The sequence below is a fragment of the Marmota monax genome, unplaced genomic scaffold, assembly GCF_021218885.2.
Source record: "Marmota monax isolate L192 unplaced genomic scaffold, Marmota_monax_Labrador192_F-V1.1 WCK01_AAM20220418_F8-fsc00109, whole genome shotgun sequence".
Taxonomy (NCBI): domain Eukaryota; kingdom Metazoa; phylum Chordata; class Mammalia; order Rodentia; family Sciuridae; genus Marmota; species Marmota monax.
This window is the reverse complement of record NW_026695229.1, coordinates 5,467,813-5,491,187: the sequence shown is the minus strand read 5'-3', so window position 1 is coordinate 5,491,187 and position 23,375 is coordinate 5,467,813.

The following is a 23,375-nucleotide window of genomic DNA, read 5'->3' as shown; positions in this document are numbered from 1 at the left end:
TTGCAGAGGAGGAGAGGAGGCATAGGACAGAGACCTTAAGGAAAGGGTGAGTGTTTTATATCATTGCTTAGGTGAGTGGAGAGTGAGTGAATCAAAGACCAGGGTTTGTTAAGACATATTATAAGGCAACCAGGGAATGAGTTGTGGAATTTTCCCACCAGCTTTCAGCCTCTCAAGTGTAACTGTTGGCTATGAACTTTATGATGCAGCAGACCTCATGGACATGGAATTCCCCTGGGAAGAAAAGAAACAAAGAGTAGAGAGGGAGGCTGGGTCTTTTGTTAGAGTTTTCAGTGAAAATGAGGAGTGGTTGGTAGTACGCTTAAGAATAGGAGAATTGTTGGGTGTGGTGATGCACACCTGTAATCCCAGCAATTCAGGAGGCTGAGGCAGGAGGATCACAAGTCTAAGGCCAGCTTCAGCAACTTAGAGAGACCCTGCCTCTACATAAAAGTACAAAAAAGGACTGGGGATGTGGCTCAGTGATTAGACACTCTTGGGTTCAATCTCCAGAACAACAACAACAACAAAAGACTTAAATACAATGAAGTTCAACCACTGTCTAGCTATGAGATCTGACTAGTGGCCCTGTGGCTTCTTGTGTCTTGTAGACTGTAGAATGCTTCTTGTACCATATCACTGGAGTCTGAAAGAAATGAGCTGTCTCTAGACACATGTGTCCAAGAAGACTCTTTTGTCAGCCAATATCTGTATGCCCCAAAGAGGTGTTTCACCTGGGGATACTTGAGGAAAGAGGGTGGAGTATTGCTGGCTGTCTTTCTGCAATAAAGTGAAAACTCCGCTTACCTGTCAAACCTAGATGAGACCATGGTAAAAACTGGAGGTACACAAGGTGTATCTGACCTTTCTCAACATACTTTAATGCAACTACCTTTAATTATACTTTGTTAGAAACTGAAAAGTCCTATCCATGCCAGGCAGAGTGATGCAAGCCTGTAACCCCAGTAACTCAGGAGGCTAAGGCAGGAGGAGTCCAAGTTTGAGGTCAGCCTCAACAACTTAGCAAGACCCTAAGCAACTTAGTGTGAGACACTGTCTTAAAATAATAATAAAACAATAAATAAAAAGGGGTGGGGAAGTTGCTTAGAGGTAAAGTATCACTAGGTTCAATGCCCACTATTGAAAAAAGAAAAATCCAGGACAAATGCTAAACCAAAAAGGATATTGGTACAGCTGGAACAAGCCAGCACTCTGAGGCAAATTGGAAAGTATGGTTCCCCTTGGAAGGATGAATACCAATCCCCAGAGAAGGTGCAGTAAAAACATCTTTAGGGGCACAGCTTCAGATGGAGTTGAGAGCAGGCCCAGGTCTGGCTTTAGGCAGCTGTCCCAAGGCCGTTTCCCACCGGACCAATAAATCTCCACCCTCAGACACAACTGTAGAAGCAGGCATTTTCCAGGCACTGCTTGGCCTAGTCAGAAGCGTGGGCAGCCCTTGGGCATTCTTCCACAGCAGCCTCTTTGGGTTTGACTTCTTGCTTTTTGCAGTGGCAGCAGCTTAGAAGGATTTTTTCCTCCTTAAAGATTAGCTTTCATCTTTGAATTGTGGTTTCTGGTTTGCAGGCCACCAAATAAGACTAAAACCTTCTTCCTGCTGTGAAGAGTCCCCTTACTCAAAATAGACAAAGTTTTCCAGAGCATAGAGCCTCTGCAAGCAAATAAGGGTCGGGCCCACCTGAAGTCATATAAAAGGCCCAGTCAAGACACCTCTCCAAAGTTCTCCTATTTGGCTGGTGCTTTCTGATAACTTTGCCCTTACCATTTCCCTTGTGAAATGTGCATAGCTCCAGGAAATATGGAATAGCTGCCCCCCCCACCCCATTTCATATCTCACTGTCAGTTATTTTATTAGACTTTTTTTCCCCATAAGTATTAAAAAATGAGTACATGAAGAAATCTGGGTGGAGTGTGGTATGAGGGTGGGACTTAAAAATTAAAGGGGCCATGATAGAGGCAAACGAGTAGCCAGGGCAGAGGTGGACAGGTAGGAGCCAGCTGCTTGAGATAAGTAACCTGTGGCATCACTTGGCTAGGAGCAGGTCCACTGGGAGAACCTGGCAGAAAACTCTTAGCTTTGCTGTTTGAATTTTGGTCATATTAATACTGTAGGTGAAATTAGTGACAGAGTCCATATTTATTGTCCCTGCATCTGATCCAAACTTGGCAGAGAGACTGAAGTGTTTGAGAAAATTCTTTACTTTCTAGCCCTTCGGGAGATATTTAGTGTCCAAGATATTTTGATTGTTAGGGTTTACAACTTCAATGGGTATGCAAACAGTAACAAGAACTCCCTAACTACTGAGTCCAAATTTTAAAAGTTCTGTACACATTTATTTTATTGTGAAGTTTATAGTCTATGCACAAAAAATGTGTGATATTGTATAGATAGACAATTCAAAAGTAATAAAGAACTGAACAGACTGTTTCTGTATGCGACAATATGGATCAATTTCATAAACAAAATGAGGAAAACCAGGCAGACCCAAAGAGCATGCTCTATGCAACTCCATTTATAAAGTTCAAAAAAACAGACAAAACTTGGTTTTGGTGTTAGAGGTCAAAATAGTGTTTACCTTTGAGAGGGGGGCCATTGACTTGCCAGTCTTGGTATATTTTTATAGTTTTGCTTGCTATCTTTTTGTCTCCATTAGGATAGCTTGGGATTCGGAGGTAGGGGAATTTGATGCTGGCGTAATGGGAAATCTTTTGCTTCTTTCATTGAACTGCATGTTTTTTGTGCATTTTTGGGAATTAAAACTTTGCTAAAATAATAATGCAGCAAATACTTGAATACCCACCATCCCGGTAAAGAAATATTTTTGCTATTTTCTTAGTTATTCCCCTGTGCTTCAGCTCACCCTCTCTGCCAAATGTAGTCACTGTTCTGACTTTTGTGTTAATCACTGCTGTGATTTTCTTTAGGATTTTATGACTTTCAAAGGTGTCCACATAATAATTATTACAGGTGGAACTTTGTATTGATGGGTTTGGTACCCACATATTCTACCAACTGTACATCAAAACTGTTGCTTTGAAAATTGTGACTGCACTGAACGCATACAAACATTTTTCTTGTTCTGATTCCCTAAATAATACAGCACAATAGTTATTTAGGAAGCATTTGTGTTGCATTAGTTATTATAAATAGTCTAGCGATTACTTAAATTATACAGGATATATATGTGCATAGGTTTTATGCAATCACTTTGCTATTTTATGTCAGGGACTTGACCATCCGCAGACTTTGGTCTCTGCAGGGGGTCCTGGAACCATCCTCCCCAGATACTGAGGAGTGATTTCTGAAATTCATACAAATGAAATTATGTGGTTGTAGTGTCTCTGACTTGATAACTTTGCTTACTATGATGTGGTTCTTCTATGTTGATATATAAAGCCATGGTGTATTCATTTGTACTACTTCACAATATTTCATTACATAGATACACCACAATTCTTTTGGCCACTGATGAATTTATTTTCAAATATTTGTTACAAAATTGAAGTCTTGGAGTTATCTATATCATCTGTGTTTACATATGTAGTTTATATATGATATAGATATATGTAAAATTTATATGTATGGAATATATAAATATACAGTATATTTGTATTTCACATTATAGTTTAGGTATTATATGTATATATATATATATATATATATATATATATATATGCACAAACATATATAGATACACACACATATTTCTACATATATATGTGTGCATTCTTGAACACCATCTCTTGGGGTACATGACCAAGAATTTCTTTCTCTAGGGTGTTGCTATAGTTTAGATATCATTTGAGTCTGTCTCGCAAGGGCTCATGTGCTGGAAGGTTAGTCCCCTTGTGAGACAAACAATGTGAGAAGTCATGAAATCTTTAGAGGTAGGGCCTAGTAGGAAATTATTATGTCCTTGGGGTTGCTGCCCTTGGAAGGGATTGGTGTTAGCCCTGTGGAATAAGACCAAGTTCTTATGAGAATGAGCTGTTATAAAAGAACAAGTCTGGCCCAAGAATCTCTTTCTGACTTTGTGTCTCACTTTGTGATCTTTCCTTCTACATGCATTGCTGTCAGGATGCCATCTTCTATGTTATGTAGATAAGGAGTCCCTCACAAGAGTCTCAGCAGATGTGGTAGCACTTGATCTTGAACTTTCAGCCTACAAAATTATGAGCTAAGCAAACCTCTTTACTTTATAAAATACTAAGCCTCAGGAATTTTGTTATAGCAATGGAAAATTGACTATATACTGGAAGTAGAATTACTTGACCAAAATTATGTATTGCTAATTATAACCTACCGCTATGGAGGAAGTATATTTTCATTTTTATCAAAATGAGATTTGAGTTTTGTTGAATTCTCTTTATATCTTTGTGAAGACAGCATAGAATTTTTTCTTATAACATATTTATAGATTTACCTGTATTGTTCCATTCCTGGAACAAGCCTTACTTTGTTAATGGATTATATTTTTACCAGGCTATTGTATTCTCTTTATGAACATTTTATATGAAATTTTATACTTATAAATTATGATACTCACAAGGGAGATTACTTCACATTTTTGACTAATTAGATTTCCTTTATACATATATATATATATTATTTGTAGATGGACACAATACCTTTATTTTATTTATTTCTATGTGGTGCCAGGGATTGAACCCAATGCCTCACATATGCTAGGCAAGCGCTCTACCACTGAGCCACAACCCTAGCCCCTTATTCTATATTTTAATGTAAATAGCACAGAATTATCTGGATTATATAGGTTTGATAGAACTAAAACATCTAAGCCTTGTCTTTTATGAACAATGACCTTTTTATACCTTTAACTCTTTTATTTTAAAGTTTTAAAACATGTTTTGTTTTATCTGCAATTTTAGTAAATTCTATTGTATTAGAAAGTTATTTTATCTACTTAAAAATTCTTTCCATAGAGGTGGGTAACAATCATGCGCCTTTATTTTTATTTTGTTTTGTTTGCCATTCTGTATTATTTTGTGCATTTTTGCTTGCTACCTTTTTTTCTTCTTCTTCTTCTTCTTTTTCTTAGGGATAGCTAGTGATTCCAACATAGGGGAGTTTTAATGCTTTTTGTCTTTTTATTTGAGTTTCTTTCAAAATGATTTTTATTCCTTTCAAAGAAAAACATCCCTTTGAACGAGGAACTCCTTTCCCTGGATGCGTTGTTAAGATGTTCATTCCTTGGACAACTTCACAGGATTGTCTTCTGTTGCTTCAGAGAAGGAGCTCCTAGGAAAGTCCGCCCTCTCTGGTTGGTCAGGTGTACTTTCTCTCCTAACCAAGATGTCTTCTGTGAGGAGCCCTGCATTTATATGGATTCTCTAGCAACAAAACAAGAGGCCCTGTCTTTCAGGATGTTGCCCTCACTCTCAAACGTTTACTCTTTCTTTCTTACCTCTAGACCCTTGGAGCACACTATGTACTTTCTTTCTCAGCCTCACCCAGGAAGTATATCCTTGTCCACTAAAACTTATTTGCAGTGGGTTTCAAGCAGAATAGGTCTTTTCTTTCTGGGAGTGAATATTTCCTGGAAAGTTCTGAGGTCTGTCATTTCTAAGCCTCCTCATCCTTCCTGACAAGGCCACTGGAGCTCCGTGGCTTCCCAAGCAGAGCCGTGATATTGGGTGCATACACATTTGGAAATGGTATATCACACTGGTGGACTGAATCATTAATAATTGGAAATTATGTCTAGGAAATAATTTTGCCCCTTACAATCGATTTTGTATATGAACACAACTACAGTAGCTTCTGTTGTTATTAATATTTCCTGATAGATGTTTTCTGTGCTTTCACTTTTAGTCTTCAGTGTCCTCATTGTTGGAGATCAGCCTTATATAAATATGTCTTGTAGAATCCAATTATTTTGTTTTATTTTTGCTCCACCAGACATTCATAGGTTACTTAGTCTATTTACACTTGCTGTAATATCTAATTTGGATTTATACTTTTGTTTATACTTGCATAATGTATTTATATCTGTCATCTATATCTGAATACTATTACTATAATTTTTTTTTTTGGTTTTGTTTTGTTTTTGTGGCATTGGAGATTGAACTCAGGGGCATTCTACCACTGAGCTACACCCTCAGCCCTTTTTTTATTTTGAGGCCGTGTCTCATTAAATTGCATAGGCTGGCCTCAAACTGGCACTCCTCCTGCCTCAACCTCTCAAGTACCATCTTCGAAATTATATCAGTATCTATTATTGTTTTCCTCATCTGTAATTGTCTTCTGTGTAATTGGCCTATTTTTTTCCCCTCTTTGGAGACTTTGGAACTGAATATTTTTAAAAATCTTTTTCTTCCTCTAAAGTTTGGATGTAGTAAAATTAGTTTTTTTTTCTTTTAATGTTTACCAAAGAAATTATAACATACACACTTATCAAAATTAAATTTCATTAATATCTATCATCTTCCCCAAAACATAAGGATCTTAGAACACCTTAACTTCAGTCACCTGTCTCCCAAATTGAATGATATTGTTGTGGTGTGTATTATTATCTCTCTCTATCTCAGTACAGTTATGGATTTCCTCACTCAATGGTTATTAACTATGACCCAGACTTGTATCACTTTCTTTCCTCTTTATTCCTCCTGGTGTTGGAATTGCCCACCTGGAAATTACTTTCCTTGGGGTCTGTAGATCATCCTTTAGAATTTCCTTTAATGTCTGTAAGCCCCCAAATCTTTCAGTTTTTGATTCTCTAAAAGTATTTAATCTTATTCTTGAATGATACTTTCCTTGAGCATTGTTGTAGTTTGGATCTTGAATGTTCCCCAAGGTCTAGCTCTTACAGGCTTGGTGGCCAGCCTGGGGCACTATTGGAAAGTGGTGGAACCCTAAGGAGGTGGGGGCTAATGGGAGGAAGTTGGTCACGGGAGGTGTGCCCTTGAGGGGATATTGGGAACTTTGCCCCTTTCTGTCTCTTTTACTTCCTGACCATCATGAGGTGAGTGAGCTCTGCCAGATGCTCCCACCCTGATGTACTACCATAGGCCCAAAGCAAGAGGAACAATGAATATGGAAGGAAACCTTTGAAATCATGAGATAAAATAAACCTTTTCTATTCATAAGTTGTTTATGTCAGATATTTTGTCACAGTGATGGAAAGCTGGCTAACACAAACAGAGTCTAGGTCAGACAGTTTGGGGGGGTTATTTTGTTAATTTGGTTGGTTTTATTCTCAGTAGAATGAAAATTCCATTTCATGTCTTCTGATGTCCATTGTGGCTTTTGAGAAACTTCCTCTCAATCTGATTCTTTTTGAAGGTAGTCATCTCTTCTCCTTAGCTTCCTTCAGTATCTTTAAGAGACTGTTCTTTTTCCTCCTTTATGTATGTTAATTAAATAAAATTATATCTTTCATAATTCCCTTTTATATTTATTTTTCTTTTTTCTTCTGTATTCTGGATGAACCCTTGAACCTAATCTATCATTTTTTTCTGATCTGTTTTCAAACATACCCATTAATATTTAAATTTTTATCATTGTATGTTTCCTTTTTATAAGTTTTATTTTATTTTTAAGTTCAAATGTGCCTGATTTTTCTTTACAATATTTATTTTATGCCTACATCTGAAAATATATAACTTGTATTTATTTCAACATTTGTACACATAGTCATTTTGTTTATGTCAAAAGTCTTTTCAAAGATTATTTGGCTTTCTGCTGTCTCTGATTTGGTGTGTCTTGTTTCTTCATCTATTTAGTGATTTTTAAAATGTGAGCTACCAATTTTTCTATGTGACTTTTCTTGTGTGCAGAAATCGTAAAAGGGCTCAGACAGATTTGTATTTTTGAAATTGATTATTACTTTCCTCTGCCAGGTAACAACCAATCTAGGGTTGTTTAAGCTAAATTCTACTTAAAAAGATTTTTGGCTATCCATGTGCTATGAAATTGGGACAGCAAATCCAGATGCAAACTAGTCTATGAATATAATTTCTCAGGGTCTTTCACTGGCTTTTACTCATTGCCAAGATTTAAAAACAGACAATTTCACTCTCTCATCCCACTTTTTTTTCTTTTCTGGTAGGAGGGTGGGGAGAGTTTATATCTAGTACACACGGATACTTCAGATACAGGCTTTTGGTGATCCAGTTCTATGGGGGACATCTCCCATGATGCATACCTCCTTGGAAGAGGCCTGTGCTTTATTTTCTGACCTCTGCACCCCACAGGCTCTGTGAGATTCTGCCAACAATCTCAAGGTAAAATACTGGATGAAAGGCTAGGCTTGCTTCCCAAAGTTTTCACTTTCCTTTAGATTTTGGCCTAAGAATTTATTATCTTTTTGCCAATTTGCCAAGTTAATCATTCAACAAACATTTGTGGAATATTTAATATATCAACTACTGTTCTACATGCTGGGGACACAACAGTGTAGAAAGTAGACAACACATTGTGCCCACCAGGAATTTATATCCCAACAATTGAGCAATAGTTTTAATGACTTAAAAAAAAAAAAAAGACCAACTTTTCATTCAGCTTTCCTTTTGTTATTTTCCATGGGTGTTCTGGGCACCTAGATTAACAACAGAATATCTTTCATTCAATCAAGTCTTGGAAGGAATAGGATGGTGACAGTTTTAGGTACCTTGTATTTAGTGCCAGAACACAGTTCTGAGGAATTTGGAGAAGACTAGATGTTAGCAACATTCTTCATCTTACCAAGTCCAAATATCCACCTTAATTTAAAAATCAATTAAATGTATCCTCCTGATATTTAAAAAATCCTATTCATTATTCTATTGAGATACCATCAATAGGAATTATTTGGTGGCACTAACTGTATGATGTAAATGAATTCATCTTGTAAAGAGTATTCAAATGTGAATATTCTTATTGGTTTTGAACCAGAGAAATAGTCTAAAGGCATTGAGTATCATATCGCAAATCAGGCCATAATAACCCATTGTTCAAATCTAATCTGTCTTCTTCTAGTGGGAGGTTAAGTGTAAGAGGATCTAGTCCTTCCAAGGAAAAGAACTTTACTGGCCCCTACATTTATAGCAATAGTGTGTTTCTGAATTCACAGACCACCCTACCCATTAAATGACGTGTGGTGACATCACTGTGGTCACTGAAGAGCTGTGCTAAAGCCACACCCTGCACATTCAAGAGAGCTGAAGAAGGAAGGTGGAATACATGTGTGAGACAGAAGGCCCAACCTCTGCCCAAGGTCCTGCTTTCTAACACCCTTAGCCCTTAAAGGAACTACCTAGGTTCACTCCATTCCCCCCCACCTCCGCCCATATTAGTGAGCACCCATACCAAGGAGGCTCTAAAGCAGGCAACAGTCTTTGTGGCCTCTTCTGTGATCTCTTAAGAAGGAAATGCTAGTAGAGGTATGCTTCTGCTACCAAAAATTTGTTGGCCTTTCTCCTTAGAGAAAGCCCCTCACCCCTCATGCCCCGCACACATAAAAGGAATATCTTTTTCCATTGGGTGTCATGAAGTCCAAAAGTGAAACTGAGGTTGGGTGACAACAGCACAAATTCATCCAAGGACCAGAGAGTGAACGAGCAGGACTTGCTCATAAGTCAGCTTTTCCACTCATTAGGGGTATAGAAATCATAGATATAAGGCGAAAGAAAAAGAGGAGAGGACAGGCTAATGAAGTGGGGGAGAGATATTCATGATTTTTTCCTGGGATAGTTGGAGAATTTTCAGAAGTTTGGGCACCTCCTTTTATTGCTGATTTTATGATTCTTTCTGGCCATCCTTACAGTAATTGTTGACCATCATGGTGCCTGGGTGGGGGTATGTCATTTAGCGTGTAGATGGGTTTAAAATGGGGTTAGGGTCTATTTGGAGTTATTGAGGATCTGAGTTGTTTCAGTCCATAATTATGAAGAGGAGCTTCTAAACTTGTATTGTGTTCTCAAAGATAGGCACAGTTAGGGTGCAGGGCCAGGCAAGCCCATCTGTGTAAACATTTCCTGGGCAATACTGCTCAGGGGTCCAAGCTTCTTTGGGCCATGCTGTTTTGTGCACATCAGAACAGTCCTGTGTCCCAAGCTTCTGCACTATGGCTGAATCAACAGCACATGGGGCTAGGCAGACGCCTGCAATGTATTAGCTAATTATTTTTCATTCTCTGTGTCCACTGATGGATTCTAGAGAGATTTAGAATGTACCTTATGCTTCTGGCATAATGCTCAAGTTGCTCAGGAAATACAACCCGCCCCCTCCCCCCCCCCGCCCGGACTAATGGAATTCACAATCTTTCCCGGACAAAGTATTTATTTATAAATAAAAGGAGAATTTTTCTAATAAAGGGAGGCAGCTGTTAACCATCTTGATTCATTTTAAATGTGGCTGGGTGAATTCAACAAGCTTCAAATGGGGGATCAGAGGGCAAGCCCTGTTTTCCTTATATTCTTCAGGGTCACATTAAATCCATGTTGTGTTTTCTGAGAGATTAGAAACAGATTGCAAAGTGGACTCAACAGATTTTGAGTTGCAACTTTTCTGCCCTGAACATAAACCCCTCAGTTTTGTTTTCATGCTTACTTTGTAGGAGTTGGTATTTATGCTAAATACCCTTTTATTCAAAATCTCAAAGCTGTAGGGAGGCTGGCTTACATGCCAATCATTTTACACCTTCCTCCTATTCATCATCAAGTGCCAATGATACCAACCTGAGTAAAATTCAAGCGGGTTAACAGAAATGTTGTTAATTTCTTAACAATAAAATATATATGCTTCTCAAACAGAAAGAAGCACTTTATGAATAAGACCCCCTTTGAGTCCAAGGGATGATATTTAACTCTCTCTGAGAAGTTTACTCTTGCCTCAAGTAAAATGAAACTAGTAAATATTAAGTCCCAATACAGATGGACTGATTAACAAATTGCTTTAGTGCAAACGGCAAGGCTCAAATATTTTGACTTCACCATTTTTCACTGAAGTCTTTCACTAAACCTGACCACAGCTGTCCTTGAGGCCAGATGTTAGCTGTAAAATTCAGTGAATTTAATATACCATACAACCTCCCTGCCTTTTTAGCCAGTCTGAAGCCCGCAGCGTCTGTGTGTCTTAGCCTTACACAGCTCCGGTCGCTGTGTCGAGATGCCTATTATCCTCCTGTGGTTTGGCGGTGGCTCAGATTTCCCCTAAGCCTGTGCACAATCACTTCATTTAGAAGCTATCTCCTATTGAGGTGAAGGAACCTCACAAATGCACTTGATATTGGCTGTTCCTGAAAGTAATTGGATGAAGTCAAATACCTCCCCTTGATATCACTGTTAAGCGGCCCAAGCCCTGTTAATTGTGGCCTCGCCAAATGCTTTTTCCTGGAAGGTTACAGTAGAGGGGCCTGGCATACCTCGCAGAAGAGTGAGTGGTTTGCAGACTGTGGAGTTGTCAGGACCTCTGCTCCCCACCTTCTCCAGTGCATTTTCTGGGCTGTTAATTAGAGACTCAGGACTTTGCAAATGCCTGTCTGTAACTCCTCCGGGCGAATCTGCAAAGCCCAGGGAGCAGTGATGCAATGGAAAGAGCTCGGGGTTTCAGAACTGGAAAGACCTGGGCTTAAATCAAGCAACACCATTGAATTCCCTGAATGCCCATTGATTCCAGTCTAAGCCCTTCTCCTCCTGACTTAAGGCAGTAATTTTCAAGCCAAGTGCAGGACTGCTTCAGGGTTTGCAAATGTTTGAGTGGTTTAAAAAAAAATTAAACTTTTAATAAAATTAGAATTAAAAAGTACATGCACTCATGTGTTAGCTACCAAAATCTGATGTTACTAAAGCAATCTCATTGTTCTAATGGATGGCTGTTACAAATGTGAAATTATAAATTAAACTTTTACTCATAAAGCTTTATTTTAATCACTACTCTAAGTTGGAATCCTAATGTTTCATGTAGAAGAAAAAAAAAAAGGCTGAACAACCACTTCTGGAAAAATACTTCTTAGCGTGTGATTTTAACCTTTCCAGAATGTTCTTTCTCTCCCGGGGAATTTTGGTGTTGTCCATGAGCCCATGAAATGCAGCCATTTTAAGGTGCTTAACTTTTAGATCTGCCTGTCATCATTCCTTCTAGGGTTTGCAGATGGGCTCATCCTTGTGCTGGCCAAGGGGTGGGTGGAACCTGGTGCAGATTGTCCCATCCAGTGAGCATTCCAGAGAGGAGGATGCTTCTCACCTTGGCCTGGTTGTTGGGCTCTTAGACATGATGGGTAATTAATGTCCCAGACCTAGAGAGTAGTGCTAGCCAAGGCAGAAGACAGCAATGCATATGAAAATTAGAAATTGTTCCATGTGACTGGAAGTAGCATGAAAAAGAGGCTGATGAGTCTGTGTTGAAATCAGCAATGAGCAGATGGCAAAGTTTTTGCATTTCATGAAAATTTATTTGAATTTCATCCAGAAGGAAGTTGGTAAGCCATTGAATGTTTTTAGCAAAGAGATATTTGGACATTTCTACATGTAGCTTCTGTATTTTCTCAGTGGTAATAGGACTCTTTTTCAGTTCATGCAGCTAAATTATATTAGCTTCTTTTAAGGATTCAGTAGGTGTTTAGGTTTTGACTATACTTTGCCACTTCCTAGTATGACTTTAGCGGAGTCCTTGAATATTTGAGTCAAGCTTCCCAGGTATGGTTCCTCTAAAGCAAATTTTGGCTTCCCATTAAGGGATAAATTCCTTTGCATATGTTCTTTCTTCCAAAACATTCCTCGGACTCCTCTTTACCCAGCAAACTCTTTTTTTTCTTAGCACAAATGTGCTTGCCATAGGGTCACCATCTTCAGATACTCAGACACACCAGGTCCTCAAGAGCATCTTGGAACAGTCTGTGGCAATGGCATTCCTCATGCTGGAAAAGATTTGTAATTATTTACTTTTTAAAAAGAAACTTTCATAAATGCTGTATTGTTGATATACTTACAAATTTGAGAAAGTCTGTCAATTGCCTTCATAAAATCACTAAGCACATAAAATAAAGGATATGGTCATGGAGAAATCTGCAGTTACCATGATTTTTTTTTTTTCATCCCTCTTGGTACTTGGCTTTTATCTTTAGATGACCAATTTTTAGAACTTTATTGAGGTATAATTTACTGACAATGAACCACACATATTATAGTGTACAATTTGGTGAGAGAGAGAAAAACGAGATGATAGATAGATAGATAGATAGATGAATCTATCTATATACTTCTGTGAAATAAGCCATACCATAAAGATAATGAAATTCTTCACCACCTCCAAAGGTGTCCTTTTGCCCATTTGTAATTTCTCCACCTTTTCCTCACTCCCTTCCCCAGGCCACTAATCTGCTTCATGTGACTGTATGTTGACCTTTATTTTCTAGAGTTACACATAAATGGAATCACACAGAATGTACACTTTCCTTTTGAGAAGTCTGGCTTCTTTCACTAAACATAATTATTTTGAGATTTATTTATATTGTTATATATGAATAATTCACTTGTTTTTTTATTGCTGAGTACTCTTTCATTGTATAGATATACCAAAATTTATGTATCCATTCAGCTGTTGATGGCATTTGTGTTATTGTTAGTTTTTGACTATTACAAATAAAGCTTTGATTATACAGCTCCTTGGTATTTATCTAAAAGTATTAAAGTCAGCATACCTTAGAGATACATGCATAACCATGTTTATTACGGCACAGTTCATCATAGCCAAGTTATGGAACCAGTCTAGCTGTCCATCAGCAGATGAATGGATAAAGAAAATGTGGTATATAGACACAGTGGAGTTTTATTCAGCCCTAAAAAAGAACAAAATTATGGTATTTTCAGGAATATGAATGGAACTAGAGATCATAATTTTGAGCAAAATAAGTCAGACTTAGAAAAGCATCAGTGTATTGTTATGTTTTCTCTCATATGTGGAAGCTAGAAGGAGAAACAGAAAAGGGGTCCCTATGAAAATAGGAGAAGATCATTAGGGTAAAGGGAGATTATGGAGAGGCAGGAGGAGAGGATAGCGAGGAGTGAAATTGATCAAGTTGTGTTTTTCTGGATGCACAAATATGCCACACTGAAACCCAAAGTTCTATATAATTGACATGCACCAATAAAAAACATAAATAAATAAAGCTGCTATGAATATTTGTATATATGTGTATTGATAAATTGGGATTTATCACAATAAGAACTTTTGCCCATTGAAAGACATGGTTTAAAGAATGCAAATACAAAGCACACACTGGAGAAAAATATTTGCAAACCACATATTATGTCTTGTATTAAGAATATCTGAAGGACTCTTAAAACTCAGTAATAGAAAACAAAACCCAACTGAAAAAAAAAAAAAAACAGGCAAAGGATTTGATTAGAAAAGATCCAAAGTTTTGAATCTTGTTTCTAAGCCTTGCTAGGCCAGATTGGGCAGCACTGGGTTTGGAGATGATCTTGGAAATGACAATGGAGGCATTTGTACCTCAGGAATCATGAGGTTTTCCAGTTTGATGTATGGGGACAGGGATAGTTTCTGGCTCTGTGCAAACCCCAAAATTATTTCCTTGGATTCTTTGGTATGGTTCTCTCCCTGGTTTCTGAGAGTTTCCTTGCGGACCTGTGATGATCCTTGCTCAGATAAAGACCCAAGGGGCCCCATGCACATCTTCAGAGTTGGCTGGCTATGCAGCTCTGTCTTCTCCAGTACTTTGTCCTGTGAAATCTGGACACCTGGGCCTCCCCAGATACCCGTTTTCCTTAACTCAACTCCAGGAAACTGGCAGCCTCTGTCTGGGGTTCTCCCACTGGCACCAGACAGAAAAATGGAGGCAGTCATAGGACTCACGGAGTTTCCTGCTGTTTCTTAGAGATCCCTGTGGTTTATTGCCTTGATAAGTCTTGAAAACATTTCCTTCAAAGTTTGGTCCATTTTCTAAAGTTTCAGATAGGTAAGTAAATTCTGGATTGGTGGGTAAATTGATTCCCTGTTATTTCATGACATCCATAGCAGATTTCTGAGTGACTGTTTTTAGTTCTCATGATACCTCACAGTTATGGAACACATTTATGGACAGTGGCATAATCTTCAAGACAATCCAATGAGGAGTGCACTATTTTGACACCCAGAGAGATGGCATAGATTGCCTTGGAGGAAATGTGTGGTAACTGGAAAGACTGTGATCTGAGCTCTGATAGTGTGAGTTGTGACCTGATGCGCTTAAATCATATACTAGAGAGCTAATTTTTAAAATATGAGATCTTCATCAAAATGTCAATATCATATCTCCCATACATGAATTCTATATTCTTTTCTGGAACAGAGTGTATCTTATTTCATGCGTGTTTCTTAAAGTTTTGAATATACCTTCAAAATCCATCCTTTGTATTGTTTACAGAGACATCAGTCATTCTTATATTGGATTATCTTTGAAACAGATGTACATCAATGGTGGAATGACAAGATGTGATATTTTCTCTCTTTCTTTATTTTTATGTGATTCTGAGAATCAAACCCAGGGCCTCACATGTGCTAGGCGAGCACTGTACTGCTGAGCCATAACCCCAGCCCTACAAGATGTGATATTTTCTTACCAAACAATATGTGCCCCCAATTTGGTGAGGCTGTGTTTATTGCTATAGTACTGAGATATTTAATCAGAAAGGCGTAGACATCAATGACTCTGAATTGAAGAATGATTCAGAACATTTGGACACAATGTGAAGAACCAGGAATGTTTTAACTAATTTATTGTGTATATAGTATTCTTTTTGTATACACCAGAATGCTGTTACAAAAAAAAAAGAACAGCATTGGTCCATAGTGTAACTATCAGCACATCTTTTCCATTTTGAGTGGTACGTAAAATAACAGTATGTCTTAAAATTTATGGCACATTTGATTTAATGAAATATGGCATCACTTATCTGAAAGTTTTAATTTTTTATATTTCCCTTCTGCGACTAAGCCTTACATTTCAAACCTTATTTTAATAATTAAATTTCAGCCATGGTAGTCTGCTTATTATAGTTTACAAAGTATGTTTTCATATTGTTGTTTTGTACCCTATTTTATTTCTTTAACAGGGCAATTTCCTCTTTTTTTTCCAGTTCATTCTATTGTTTTTACTATCCATTTTATTTTACCTTATTTTATTTTTGAGTTTTCTTTGAAAATGGGTGCTTATCAAGTTCTATGGGAGGAAAGGAATTTCTCTCTTTTACTTGAACTATGTTTTTGCTTATGAAATTAATTTCCCCAAAGAACGTTCCAGCTAATTTTTTTTTTTTATACTTAGCTCCATTCCAGTTTGTCCCATATTTTTCCATGGCCTACTGCTACAATGTCATGCTCTGTACCATCTTCAGTGGCAGCTTGTCAAATTCCCATCTGTCCCTGAAGGTCTATTGCATATATATTTTTTAAATTTTTAAAAATTTTTCTTTAAACTTTTTTTTTGACAAAATTATATACACATGGGATATAATTTGCTCCATTTCAGTGTCTGTATTTCCTCTTTCTCTCTTCTCATCCCTCCTCCTATTCCCTTTCCTCTACTTTATTGATCTTCCTTCTATTTATTTATTTATTTTTAACTGGTGCTTTACAGACACACATAAAGGTGAACTTCACTGTGCTATATTCATATATGTATACAGCATAATTTGGTCAATTTCATTTTGCAGTGCCTCCCTCTTCCCATCCCTCCTTCCTCCCCACTCCTCCTCTACTGCACTGATAGCTCTTCTACTTCCATGATACCCTTCCCCTTTTTTTTTTATTATTGTGCTCCTGCTTCCATATACAAGAGAAAACATTTGACCCTGACTTTCTGAATCTGTCTTACTTCACGTAATATGATGTTCTCCAGTCTATCCATTCACCAGGGAATGCCATAATTTCATTCTTCCTTATGACTCAGTAAAACTTCATTGTGTATACAAACCACATTATCTTTGTTCATTCACCTGTTGACAGACACCTGGGATAGTTCCAAAACATGCTATTGTGAACTGTGCAGCCATAAATATTTTTTGGTATAAATATTAATATGGCTCTATAACTATAGTTTAGTGTTATAGTATATGGTACATAGATTTTAGTTCTTTGGATAGATACCAAGCAGTGGGACACCTGGGTTGTATGCTACTTTCATTGGTAGTTTATTTATTTTTAGAAATTTTCACATCACTTTCCAAAGTGGTTGTACTAATTTGCAGTTCCACCATAATATATAAGTGTAACTTTTCCCCCACATCCTCACCAACATTTATTATTAGTACTTTTTCTTTTCTTTTCTCTCCTCCTCCTCCTCCTCCTCCTCCTCCTCCTTCTCCTCCTCCTCCTCTTCCTCATTCTTCTCCTCCTCCTCCTCTTCCTCCTCTTCTTTCTCCTTCTTCTTTATTTTGTAATGGTAATTAAACCCAGGACATTTCACCACTGAGTCACATCCCCTGCCCTTTTTATTTTGATACAGTGTCTTGCTAAATTACTGAGAGCCTTGCTAAATTGCTGAGGCTGGCCTTCAACTTGTCATCCTCCTGTCCCCGGCTCTGAGTCTCTGGGATTACAGGCATGCTCCATCATGCCCAGCATTATGAGTATTCTTGATGATTGCCATTCAAACTAGAGTGAGATGCAAAATCTCAGTGTATTTTGATTCAAATTTCCACGATTGTTAGTGATGTGGAACATTTTTTCATATATTTGTTGGCCATTTGTATTTCTTCTTTTGAGAAATGTCTGCTTAGTTCTTTTTTTCATTAATTTTTTTATTCATAGATGATAGCAAAATGCATTATAATTCTTCTTACACATACAGAACACAATGTTTCATATCTCTGGTTGTGTACAAAATTGTTCACACTAATTCATGTCTTCATACATGTACTTTGCATAACTATGTCCATCGCATTTCACCATCATTTCTAACCCCAGGACCTCCCCCTCCCCCCCCCCCCACTCTCTGCCCTATCTAGAGTTTGTCTATTCCTCCCATATTCCCCCTCCCTACTCCACTAAGAATCAGCCTCCTTATGCCAGAGAAAACATTTAGCATTTGATTTTTGGTATTGGATAAAATCACGTAGCATTATCTTCTCTAACTCCATCCATTTACCTGCAAATGCCATGATTTTATTCTCATTTATTGCTGAGTAATATTCCATTGGGTATGTATGCCACATTTTTTAAATCCATTTATCTACTAAAGGGCATCTAGGTTGGTTCCACAGTTTAGCTATTGTGAATTGTGCTGCTATAAATATTGATGTGGCTGTGTCCCTGTAATATGCTCTTTTGAAGTCCTTTGGGTAAGGACTGAGGAGAGTAGGTTAGCTGGGTCAAACGGTGGTTCCGTTCCCAATTTTCCAAGAAATCTCCATACTGTTCCCCATATTGGCTCTACCAATTTGCAGTCCCACCAGCAGTGTGTGAGTGTACCTTTTTCCCTATATCCTCAGCAATGCTTAATTTTGTTTCTATTCTTAATGGCTGCCATTCTGACTGCATTTCTCTCATTGTTTAGATGTTGAAAATTTTTTCATATATTTGTTGATTGATTGTATATCTTCTTCTGAGAAGTGTCTCTTCAGGTCCTTGGCCCATTTATTGATTGGGTTATTTGTGTTTTTGGTGTTAAGGTTTTTGAGTGATTTATATATCATACAGATTAGTGCTCTATCAGACATGCGTGCGAGAAGAATTTATTTCTAATTTATAGGTTCTATATTCACCTCACTGATTGTTCCTTTTGCTGACAAAAAGCTTTTTAGTATGAATCCATCTCATTTATGGATTCTTGATATTAATTCTTGCGCTATAGGAGTCTTATTAAAGAAGTGGGCCTAATCTGACATCATGGAGATTTGGGCCTACTTTTGCTTCTAATAGTCACAGTGTCTCTGGTTTAATTCCTAGGTCCTTGATTGACTTTGAGTTGAGTTTTGTGCATGCTGAGAGATAGGGGTTAAATTCCATTTTGTTGCATATGGATTTGCAATTTTCCCAGGACCATTTGCTGAACAGGCTATCTTTTATCCAGTGTACGTTTTTGGTGCCTTTGTCAAATATAACTGTAATTATGTGGGTTAGTCTCTGTGTCTTCTATGCTGTACCATTGGTCTACAGGTCTATTTTGGTGCCAATACCATGCCGTTTTTGTGACTATTGCTCTGTAGTATAGTTTAACGTCTGGTATAGTGATGCCACCAGTTTCACCCTTCTTGTTAAGGATCGCTTTGACTATTCTGGGTCTCTTGTTTTTCCCAGATGAATTTCATGATTGCTTTTTCTATTTCAGTGAGGAATGCCATTGGTATTTTGATTGGAATGCATTGAACCAGTACAGTGCTTTTGGTAGTATGGTCATTTTGACATCATTAATTTTGACTATCCAAGAACCTGGGAGTTCTTTCCATCTTCTAAGGTCTTGTTTCTTTCTTTAGCATGCTGCAGTTTTCATTGTAGAAGTCTTTCACATATTTCATTAAGTTGATTCCCAAGATTTTTTATTTTATTTTTGAGGCTGTTGTAAATGGGGTGGTTTTCCTCATTTTTCTCTTTCTGAGGATTTGTCACTGATATACAGAAATGCCTTTGATTTATGGGTGTTGATTTGATATCCAGCTTCTTGGCTGAGTTCATTTATTAGTTCTAGAAGATTTCTGGTGGAATGTTTTGGGTCTTCTAGGTACAGAATCATATTGTGCGCAAACAGTGATAATTTGAGTTCTTCTTTTCCTATGTGTATCCCTTTAATTTCTTTCATCTGTCTAATTGCTCTAGCTAAAATTTCAAGAACTCTGTTAAATAGAAGTGGTAAAAGAGGGGATCCCTGTCTTGTCCCAGTTTTCAGAAGGAATGCTTTCAAATTTTCTCCATTTAGAAAGATGTTGCTGTGGGGCTTAGCATAGCTAACCTTTACAATGTTGAGGTATGTTCCTGATATCTCTAGTTTTTCTAGTATTTTGAACATAAAGGGATGCATTTTGTAAAATGCTTTCTCTGCATCTATTGCGATGATCATAGGATTTTTGTCTTTGATCCTATTGTTGCGGATGAATTACATTTATTGATTTCTGTATGTTGAACCAACTTGCATATATGGGATGAACCATATTTGATCATGGACACTATCTTTTTGATATGATTTTGTGTTCCATTTGCCAGTATTTTATTGAGAATTTTTGCATCTATGTTCATTAGAGTTATTGGTCTGAAGTTTTCTTTCTTTGATGAGTCTTTGTCTGGTTTTGGAATCCGGGTGATATTGGCCTCATAGAATGTGTTTGGAAGTGTTCCCTCTTTTTCTATTTCATGAAATAATTTGAGAAGTGTTGGTGTGAGTTCTTAGTTATATATTTTATATAACTCATCAGTGCATCCATCTGGTCCTGGACTTTTCTTGGTTGGTAGGCTACTGATCCATCCTCTATTTCCTTGCTTGAAATTGATCTGTTTAAATTGTGTATGGTGGGGTTGAGTAGAGGAGCACCTATGATGCCAACTGGGCAGAGCTCAGGATGCAGTTGAACATTTCTCATAGGAACTGCTATGGGAACTTCCTTTTCAATGTATGCAAGAATGGCAATATAAATAAGTTAAGAAGAGAGGTGAGACTGTATGAATCAGTGTCACCTGTTAATTTTTTGAAAAATAGTTTTAACCATTAACACATAATCAAAACTTCCTATCTCCTAAATACATTAGAAATATACAGTTAATCACGGCAGAATTGACAATCAAATTTCGTTCTAGTTGGAGTCAGACCACTTTACATCTTTGGACTAGTTTAGTTTTCACCTTGTTAGACAAAGGTTTCTAATTCTGGATCCAAGATGGTGGACCAGAGGGAGGCAGCATTCTGCATTGCCCTGTGACCTGGGATGCAAGTAGTGAGACTACTGCTTCTCTGCAAGCTTATTCCTTCCCTCTGCACTTGTTCAGGGCTCCAAACCTCGAGGTCACAACTACTCTTCCAGGCAGGGCAACCAGGTACCCAAGTGAGACCATAGGCAGCTGCAGCAGCACCCTCAAAGAACTTTCGGCCACCCACCTGAGCAGAAAGCACACATGCGGCTCCCATGGAGAACACCTGGCAGCTTCCCATGAGTAGAAACTGTGGTCCCCATCCCCATGTGAACCCTATTTACCAACGAGGGGTTCCCCCAGTCACCACCATCTTGGTTGGGACTCTGCAGCAGTGGACACAGTCCCCTATGTGCAGTAGCCTGCCTGCAACCAGGAGCTTCACACAGGCTCTGAAGTCAGCGGACACTGCAAGCCACAGAGTTGGTCAGTGAACTCATCTTCCAACACCATCTCCTGGCTCCCCTGGCCCGACCTGACACCCACTGCTGAAAGCAGGAGCCTCCATCTTGGGTCACCTTCATCACCATCTTCCACATACCCAGTTTCTAACTCCCCCTTCTCCAGCAGCCACTAACCTGGCACAGTGACACTCTAAATACCCTCACCATCCTGAGGGTGGAGATACCATCTAACAACAGAGGACACCACCTATCAGATGAGAAGGGAAGCAGGAAAGATACCAATCACCAAGCAAAACAAGCCCTTTGTCTTCATTCAAGATTTTTTTTCTCCTTTTTTTTCCCTTCTCCCTCTCCTATCTCCTGTCCTCACATCCCCGACATGTGTGAAGCCTAGTATATTGCACAAATTAGGATTTTGAGGACTGGGATGTCTGAATAGTATATTTGAGTTGTGTTGTACATTCTTTTTATTCTTTTTTTGTTTTTCTTTCTCTATTCTCCCACCAATTTCTGGTATTTTAACATTTTCTTTTTATTTTTTGATATATATGTGTGTTTGTTTTTTATACTCTACTGTCTTCCCACTTTCTTGTCTAATCTATATAGCCACTAGGTATTGTGTCTTCACTTTTTGTTTTTGTAAATTAAGATAAAAGATGAATCAAAAGTTTCCAGCTCAAGTTACGTGAAATTGAAGAAGAGAAAAAAGTAGATTATATAGCAAATAGTTCTCTGACACCTGCAATTTCGAAAAACATTGAGAATATTTTATCAAAATTAAATTAATTTTATTAGAATTCATATTAAAATATATAATGAATATTAAATAATTAGATTTCTATTAAAATTTAGTACAATGAATTTTTAGACTAATCTTTAAAAAATTCAATAAAATTTTGAATGTAAATAATTAATTTTATTAAATTAATAAATAAAATCAATAAAGTGATTTAAATTAATGAAATCAATTAAATTCATAATTAAATTATTAAATTAAATTATTGCAATTAATTCATAATAAATTATAATGATTTATTTTAAATAATTTAATTTACATTAAATTTTATTTGAACCAATTTTAATAAAAATGTTCTTAATGGTTTTAGAAATTACAGGTGTCAGAGAAGCATTTGCTACATCATCTGCTTTTTCACTTCTCTGATATCACCTGACTTAAGCTAGAAACTTTTGATTTATCTTTTACATTCATTTACCAAAATAAGAAAGGATTTAACTACCCCTTTGTTCATTTTTTCATCTTTCAAAACTTTATAATGTTTTATTTCTCTACCCCACTTTTTTTCTTGATCAAATGTTTTTAAAAATGTGTTTATAAGCATTCCTGAGGGGCCAAGCAAAGTATTTGAACAGTCCAGATATTTAATGATATATTCTTACAAATTAAAAAGGATGGCATATGATTATATTTTGGGTCTGACTGACAAAAGTCATCTTCCTTCTGGACATATTTAACATCTAGAAAACGAAATGAACATCAAGTGACCTTTTTATAGAAGGAAGTAAAATGGATAGGTGTCATAGTATTTGGATTAAAGGAATCTTAAAGAATTTATCCTCTAAATGTCATCTTCAGGCCCTCCCACTGTAATTTTCTTTTAGTAGTTATACAGTGTTTTCTTTTATAAACTAAAGAATTTACAACTTTTTACTACATCATATTTTCTTTTCATCTAGCCCAAATTCTGAGGTATGTATCTTTTTCATATGGGTTTCATATGGGTTGGATTTTTCTTCTATTCTGCCTGTTATATAAATGTATCATTGTTATCTTAATTCAATTAAATGTAACAAATATAATCCTAAAAAAGGGGGGGGGGGGTTGGAGCTATAGTTATTATTGCTGTTGATTACCTGATAGCATCAGAGCAAAATATCACATGAAAACGAGGACTGCGGTAAACAAAGAAAAATTTATTTTAAAACAGTGCTACAGCAAACACACACACACTAAAAATGGGGGGGGAGACAAAATACCTGGTACTTCTATGTGTCAACTTTTTTCTTTGTCCCTACAAATACAGGACCTCTTTTTGAAACGGCCACTTTATAAATATAAAGAACAGAGTGTTTATTTCTTCTTGAAAGTGCTAACTCAT